The sequence below is a fragment of the Gracilinanus agilis genome, chromosome 1 (assembly GCF_016433145.1).
Source record: "Gracilinanus agilis isolate LMUSP501 chromosome 1, AgileGrace, whole genome shotgun sequence".
NCBI classification, from domain to species: Eukaryota; Metazoa; Chordata; class Mammalia; order Didelphimorphia; family Didelphidae; genus Gracilinanus; species Gracilinanus agilis.
This window is the reverse complement of record NC_058130.1, coordinates 452,400,062-452,408,963: the sequence shown is the minus strand read 5'-3', so window position 1 is coordinate 452,408,963 and position 8,902 is coordinate 452,400,062.

Here is an 8,902-nt window from a genome sequence, read left to right as displayed (position 1 = left end):
TCCATCAGGCCCTGGCGATTTTTTCTTAGGGAGTTCTTTGATGTCTTGTTCAATTTCTTTTTCTGATATGGGATTATTTAAGTATTCTATTTCTTCTGCTGTTAATCTAGGCAGTTTATATTTTTGTAAATATTCATCCATATCTCCTAAATTGTTATATTTATTGCCATATAATTGGGCAAAATAGTTCTTAATGATTGCCTTAATTTCCTCTTCATTAGAGGTGAGGTTTCCCTTTTCATCTTTGATATTGTCAATTTGGTTTTTTCTTTCCTTTTTTTTTTATTAGATTGACTAGTACTTTGTCTATTTTATCTGTTTTTTTTCAAAGTACCAGCTTCTAGTCTTATTTATTAATTCAATAGTTCTTTTACTTTCTATTTTATTAATTTCTCCCTTGATTTTTAGTATTTCTAATTTAGTTTCCATCTGTGGAATTTTAATTTGCTCGCTTTCTAATTATTTGAGTTGCATGCCCAATTCATTAATCTCTGCCCTCCTTAATTTGTTAATATATGCACTCAAGGATATAAATTTCCCCCTGAGTACTGCCTTGGCTGCATCCCACAGAGTTTGATAGGATGTCTCATCATTGTCATTTTCTTCAATGAAATTATTGATTGTTTCTATGATTCCTTCTTTGACAAATTGGTTTTCGATAATCATATTATTTAATTTCCAGTTAGTTTTTGATTTTCCTGTCCAGGTGCCCTTACTAATTATTATTTTTATTGCATTATGATCTGAGAAGGCTACATTTATTATTTCTGCTCGTTTGCATTTGTTTGCAATGGTTCTATGTCCTATAACATGGTCAATCTTTGTGAATGTGCCATGTGCAGTTGAAAAGAAGGTGTATTCCTTTTTGTCCCTATTTATTTTTCTCCACGTATCAATTAAATCCAATTTTTCTAGGACTTCATTCACCTCTCTTACCTCTTTCTTATTTATTTTTCGGGTTTGATTTATCTAGATCTGAAAGAGAAATATTTAGATCTCCCACTAGTATGGTTTTACTATCTATTTCCTTCTTGAGCTCTGCCAGTTTCTCCTTTATGAATTTGGGTGCTATGCCACTTGGTGCATACATATTGAGCAGTGTTATTTCCTCATTGTTTATACTGCCTTTAATCAGGATGTAATGACCTTCCCTGTCTTTTTTAATCATATCTATTTTTACTTTGGCTTTGTCAGAAATCATAATAGCCACTCCTGCCTTCTTTTTCTCATTTGACACCCAAAAGATTTTGCTCAAACCCTGAACCTTAAACTTGTGTATGTCCACCCGTCTCATATGTGTTTCTTGTAGACAACATATGGTGGGATTTTGGTATCTAATCCACTCTGCTATTTGCTTCTGTTTTATGGGCGAGTTCATCCCATTCACATTCAGAGTTACAATCATCAGTTGTGCATTTACTGACATTTTCGTTTCCTCCCCTATTCCTACCACTTTTCCTTAAACTATATCCTTTAAAACCTGTGGTTTTCTATTAAGACTCTATCCCTTATCCCCTCCCTTTACTGACTTCCCTTCCTACCCCCTCCCTTATTTCCGACCCCCTTTTTGTTTTTAACAGCCTCATGAATTCCCTCACCCTTATTCTCCCCTCCCTTTTTTTGACCTCCCCACTCCCCTTTTTCCCTTGATCTATCCCCTCTGACTTTCTCAGAAGGGTTAGATAAGAGTTTTATGTCCCAATGGATAGTATAGCTACTCTTCCCTCTCCAGGTTGATTACACTGAGAGTAAGGTTTGATTATTACCTCTTAATACTCTCTTCCTCTCCTACTTATAATAGTATTTGTCCCCTCTCCTTCCCATACTCTCTTTGTGTGTAATAGAATATCCTATTTTTCTTATTCACTCAAGTTTCTTTTGGTGTTCCCTGCTATTCACCCCCTCTTTCCCATCCCCCATGTCATCTTAGATTATTTAGTGTTCAACCCTCACCCTGTGAATTATTCTTCTGATTACTATAATAGTGGATACTATAATAGTGAATAAAGTTCACTACAGAGAATTATACTTAACATTTCTCTACATAGGAATACATATAATTAGATGTTACTGAGGCCCTTAGAAAGGCAAATTTAAAAATTATAAGTTTTCTTTCTTTCCCTTCTGTTTCTTATTTACCTTTTCATGTTTCTCTCGATTTTTGTGGTTGGATATCAAACTTTCCATTTAGCCCTGGTCTTTTCTGTGCAAATACTAGGAATTCTTCAATTTTGTTGAATGCCCATACTTTCCCCTGGAAATATATAGTCAATTTTGATGGGTAGTTGATCCGTGGTTGCAGGCCCAGCTCTCTTGCCTTTCTGAATATTGTATTCCAAGCCTTACGGTCTTTTAGCGTGGAGGCTGCCAGATCCTCTGTGATCCTGATTGGTGTTCCTTGATATTTGAATTGTCTCTTTCTGGCTTCTTGTAAGATTTTTTCTTTTGCTTGAAAGCTTTTGAATTTGGCAATAATATTTCTAACCGTTTTCTTCTCTGGATCGAATGTAGTGGGTGTTCTATGAATCCTTTCAATGTTTATATTGCCCTCTTGTTGTAGGACTTCAGGGCAATTTTGCTGAATAATTTCTTTTAGTATGGAGTCCAGGTTTCTAATAATTTCTGGTTTTTCTGTAAGACCAATTATTCTCAAATTGTCTCTTCTAGACCGGTTTTCTTGGTCTGTCACTCTCTCATTGAGATATTTCATGTTTCCTTCTATTTTTTTCAGTCTTTTGACTTTGTTTTATTTGTTCTTGTTGTCTTGAGAGATTATTATTTTCTAATTGCTCAATTCTAGCCTTTTGGGACTGGTTTTCGGCTCTAAACTTTTCGTTTTCAGCTATGATCTTTTCAATCTGGTCATTTCTGGTGTTCAATTTGCTTATCAGTTCATTTGATTTCTGAGCCTCACTTTCCAATTGCAAGATTCTACCTTTTAAACTGTTATTTTCTTGACAGATCTCTTCCATCTTCCTCAGAATCTCAGTTTTGAACTCTTCCATAGCTTGTGACCCGTTTTCCTTATTTGAGGAGGGTCTGGATTCTTGTTTGTTCTCCTCCTCTATTTGCTCGGTTGTCTCAATTTTCTCTGTGTAAAAGTTGTCAAGTGTTAAAGACTTCTTTTTCTTGTTGTTTAGCTTTCTCTTCTGAACTTCCTGAGTCTGGGTAGCCATCATTATCCCAGCAGCTTCTCAGCTTTATCCTTGCCACGGTCTTTTGGCTTCTGAGGTCTGAGTTCTGGTTTTTTCCAAGGTCAAGCCCCTGGTGGACCCCCTTGCTTGATCCTCTGCTGGAAGTTCCTTTACAAGTCTCAGGGCGCTGCTTCCACAGTCGTATACCCGTCTGCACTGGTTCCCCACTTAGGGTTTCAGAGCTTTGGGTTCTGGCTGTGTCTGCCTCCACCCACGCCTCCGCCGCGCCTGGGCTCTCCCAAGCTCAAATTTCAGGTGCGTTCTTTGGCTTATTGGGGCCCCAAATCTTGCTGCTCTCAGGAACAGGCCCTGGAGCTGTCAATGACTCGATGGGTGCTCCAAACTTGCTCTATTTCTTTTTAACTGGCTTTGGCGCTATAGGTGGTGTGTGTGGAGGGGGTGGGGGTGGGGTGGTTGCTCAGCCCGCGATTTAGTGAGAGCTGTTTCACCCCTTCATAGCATGGAAATGTCCCGATTCCATGTACCTTCCACGCTGCACCCTGTTGTGGGGTCCCTCCATTCGTCTGGACTTGTTTTTATGTCCCCTTGAGGAGTTTTGTGTGTTTTGGTCAGGAGAGGTTAAGAGCTGCTTTTTACTCTGCCGCCATCTTAACCTGGAACCCAGGGACACACACATATTTATATTTGAAATTGTAGCACAATTTTTATGATTGCTGTGCAATTTTTTAATTTGAAGCACATTTTATCTAAATTGAAAGAGTTTTTGATCATTAGATTAGTGTAGGTTTAGTATATCCATTTGTTCTAACTGTAATTGCCTGTCCAAAAGCCTTAGACTATTGAAACTGCCATTGGCATTTTGCTATTATGGGACTTAGTACATATGTCTAATTCAACAAAATGTCTGATTCAACAAAATGGGATCAACAAAGGAGTACAGATTTCATCAATATAGTGCCAAAGAAGCACAGATATCTATATAGTGTCAAAAAAGTATGTACCTAACCTGCATGATGTTAAAAGAGCACACAGGTCAAACAGAGAAACCAATCCTACTAGGATTGCTAAAACTTCTATGCCAATAAAAAGAACTTGAACCTAGTGTAAGCATCAAGTTTGCAATGCTTAACATACATTAAGACATAGGACTCTTCGAACCACACTCCTTGTGAAATTTATATATTAAGTACCTTACAATTGGCTTTCTAGTTCCATATTCTATCCCTAAGAAGAAATGACGAAAGAGAAAAAGAAGAAATGATATAATATCAGAACAATAAGTATAAATCTAGTCCTTTTTTCTAACTTTCTTGCTATGGTGATTTACTGTGGTACTGGCTGCTAAGTGGGTAATTGCATGATATTGGACATGGATTACTTTAATTGGACATTATTCAAAGACCTAGTGTCATTTTCTATTTTTTTCTTATCTAGAATTTTTTCCATATGTAATTTTAGGATTGGACGTTTACATTTTTTCATCCACTACTTATTTGGTTTTTGTGCTAAATTTTCTGATGAATTTGATTGGCAGTGATTTATATGCCTCACACCTCAGCCATGTTTTCCCTGTGCTATTTCACTGTTTCTTGCTATCCTCCTCAGGGGGGAATGTGTTTTTATTTCATATGGAGAATTTAGGTTGTTTTAGAAATGAAGTTTACTGCCTCATGGAATCGAAATGGAGATGCCCGTAGAGACCACATGGAGAAAGCATGATCCAAGAGCCTAAGAGAGCTACCAAATTTGTAAATTTTTGAACTTTGGGTTTTTTTTAATTCATTTGTCCATTTTAATATTCATTTGTTTTGTTAAATTCACCTGTTTTGTTTAAATGAATTTGTTTTATGTACATATATGTTTTGTTGTGAAAAAAGGGGACTGCCCCCAGAATATTTTTGTAAAAGAAATGCCATTTGATTTCTTTACATTGTAATTTTTTTTTACCTTTCTCCCCTTGTATTGATGCATTTACCCTTTATTTATTGTAATCATAATTTATTTATGTCTGTTATGATCCATTGGGGAGATTGGTCTCCCAAAGGATTACGGGGGGAATGTGTCATTTGAAATTATTGTAAGCCCTGGAAGACTACATCTCCCAGGACTCTCTCTGCTAGCTCTCAAGCCTTGGAGGCTGGCTGGGTGCTCTCAACCCTGAGCTCTGCTTGTACTCTCTACCCTGACACCCTGATCTCTCTCTTGGAGCCTTTTTCCCTTTCTTCCTACCTCCTAATTTTCCCTAGACCTTTCCCTTTCTAATTAAAATAAAACCTAGCTATTCAAACCCTAAAGTTGTTCTCTGATCAGTCATTTGAGGGCTCTGATCAATTTCCCCCTGCTGGGACTAGGGACCACTATCTTCCTTTCTCTTCTTCTACCTTCCTCTCTCCTTTCTCCCATCCATCCTACCTTCCTACCTTCATCCCTTCACCCACTCACACACACTATATAAATCCAACTTTGGTGTATATAACCTTTTTAAAGTATGTAGACAGCACATAATTATAACTGCAAGGCATTATTTAGATAATTTGAATATTTGAAATTTTTTAACACAATGTGTGTTTACCTATCCATTTGGTTTTATGTAGTGGAAGAAAAATCACCCATAGTTGTCTAACCCAACTTCCATATGAGTCACTTACAAATAGCTAAACAAGATAGAACTATAAACTTGCTACTCACAAAACTTAGGTTAAAATATTTTAGCCCCACAATTAAAATTCATTACATTTGCTAAAGCATAAACAAAAATTAATCTAAAGTTTAATTTCAAGTTTAAATAAAAATATACAATAATAACTTCTTTTTACACCATAGCCATTTATAGATTTAATAGCCTTTCTCCAACTGTCTTTACATACTTCACCCTTGTAGGAGAAAAAGTTTTGGACAAAGCAACACATAACAATGAGCGAATTTGTTAGTAAAGTATAATATTCTACCTCTACAGATACTTAAACTACATAGAGCTACAACATTACCAGTCACAAACTTATACAATGTTTAAACTCCCTTATTAAAATTAATTATATTTACTATTATATTTACTAATAAAAACTTAAATTCTAGTAGACCACTATTGTATTGGAGTTGGTGCAGTTTGCTAGGAAAATGTACCAAAAAGCAAAAAGTCACAATCAATTCCAAAATTGGCCATATCCATTTGTCTCACGACCACAGAATACACCCCAAATGTGAGCTAACAGTATCACAAAATATGTGCTATTTGTCATTATGGAGACTGGGTGAGAGACAGTAGGTGAACATCAATCATTGTTATTGAACACAAAAAAATGCCTTGAAATTTGGTCTAATATCTTTCTGGGCAAAAGACATCATCTCTATTATAATGCCAAAGACATTATGGCAGTGTATAAATTACTATATCTACTTAGAGCAAATATTTTCCATTTATAGTACTTATCTAGGTCAGGGCTCAGTACTTTTTTCAGAAGTGAGGTGCTAAGCTGGTGACCCAGGTCTTTTGTCATAGCAAGAGTGCAAGCGTGGTGGCTCTAGTTTAAGTCAGAGGCCCAAGAAAGTGCTCATTGGTCAAAAATAGAACGCTGCCCATATTATAATAATTAATACATTCCTTTTAAAAGCAAATACCTCTGTAACATTTAAGCTTAAAACTCATACTTTCTGTGTAGTAAAGTATGTGAATCATATAGTCAGATTCATCTTCTTAAATTGTTGAATAGGTCAGAAGAGATTTGATTGAATAACATTGGAGGAATAGTTAGAGGACAGTAGAGGGAGAGATCTTATAATAGAGAACATTTTAAGGGAAATTGGAAAAATATACAACTTCAGCAATATGTGACATAGTCTGAGGACAATGAAGAGGTGAATTGGATGCGTGAAAAGAGAAATAATTCCAGTAGGAGAAAGAATACCAAAAGCAATTTTTGTCTATTTTGAAATTTTGTCTCGACTTTTGTTCCCACCACATCACCATACAAAACATCATTGACAATGTCCTCTCTCAGGCCACTTAACTAAGGAAAACCTCAGTGAATCACTGAACATGATGGACAATTATCATCGATCAAAAGTTTTCAACATTTTAAAAATTCTAGAGAGGGATAGGGAATGAATTGGTTCTGTGATATCAATATTGTAGGTTGTTGCTAGATGAGGATACTCCCTCTTCCAATGTCAAACCATCTCTGAAAGTGTAGGGATTTGAACCAGGCACTCTGCTATCTAAGTGAGTGCATAGCCAGATTTTTCCGATGCAGGGCTTAGAACCAGACATTTTTGGGCTCCAAGGATAGCAACCTGACCATCCTAGAGTTCTAGAAAGAATTACAGAAGCAGTATTGCCTACCTGATGATTGAGGCTCAAGTGTAATTAGATATGATAACATGGTAATTTTGACTCACTATAGATTGAAAAAAATGTTTTGAAACTTATGAATTAAGAAACTAGTTAATTCCTTCTTGAACATGTTTTTCTTTCTTTATACCTGTGGTTTCATTGTCTTAACAAACACACTTTGGGACAAGATGAGAAAGTAAACATTTTAACTCTACTGAGCAGCTGTGAGGTAATTGTACACAGAGCTAAAAGTTACTACAGTGCAGTATTTTCCCTTAGCCTATTAATAATGCATTACTTCTGTGTTTAATCCACCACTGACAAGAAGAAAAATGAGCTGCCATCCATATGGTGAATATTAACTAAGTTCTTGGCTAGGTTACACTTAAATATTTAAAGTTTATTTACTGATTACAATAAAGAGAAATTCATTCATAGATTAAGTATGTAATACTATACAAGTTAATATAAAATAAATCAGACTCATGAAAGTATTGAGGTATCAAATGTAAAATAATTCCTGAAGGAAGTGTAGTATCATCTTGCTCTAATACCAACTTCATGTGATCTGACCCCAATTGACCTGGTCTTCTCTTCCATTGTTGGGAATGCTTTTATGATGAGACTTTCTACTCACATGTTGAAGGGTGGAAGAAGTGAGGAGGAGGTCCTGATGCCAATCTCATATGTATTTGGGACCTCTTTAATTCATGCAGAGAGTAGTTCTTCCAAAGAATCCTGAGAATGAGGAAGTCTGATCAGAAATCAGTGTCCAACATTTAATCGATCAATCAATCATTCAGGTTATTAAGTTACGTCTATTTCTAGGCACTTTGCTAGAGGAATATAAAAATAAGTCAAAATAGTCCCTTCCTTCTAGAGCCTGGCAACATAGGCCAAGGCTACACAGAGAGTTCTAAGCTACTCTAGTGTAGAATAGAAGGTGTATTATTAGATTTATAGGGAGGAAAACTGAATTGGAATACTAGGATTGCCAATTAGTTAAATGACTTCAGGAAAATAACTTCAGCTCTGTGTCAAATATTTCCCTTACAAAAACAGCAAGAATAAATACTACTATCTACATGCCATGCTATTCAGAATTATTGTGAGGTTGAATGGATAAATTCTAATGATCTTGGTAAGGAGTAAAAATCTAAATACTAGTTATTATTAATAAAGGGCAGGGGAGGGGCAGCTGGGTAGCTCAGTGGATTGAGAGGCAGGCCTAGAGATGGGAGGTCCTAAGTTCAAAGCCGGCCTCTGACACTTCCAAGCTGTGTGACCCTGGGCAAGTCACTTGACCCCCATTGCCTACCCTTACCACTCTTCCACCTAGGAGCCAACACACGGAAGTTAAGGGTTTGAAAAAATAAAAAAAAAAATTAAATAAGAAAAAAAAATTAAAGGGCAGGGG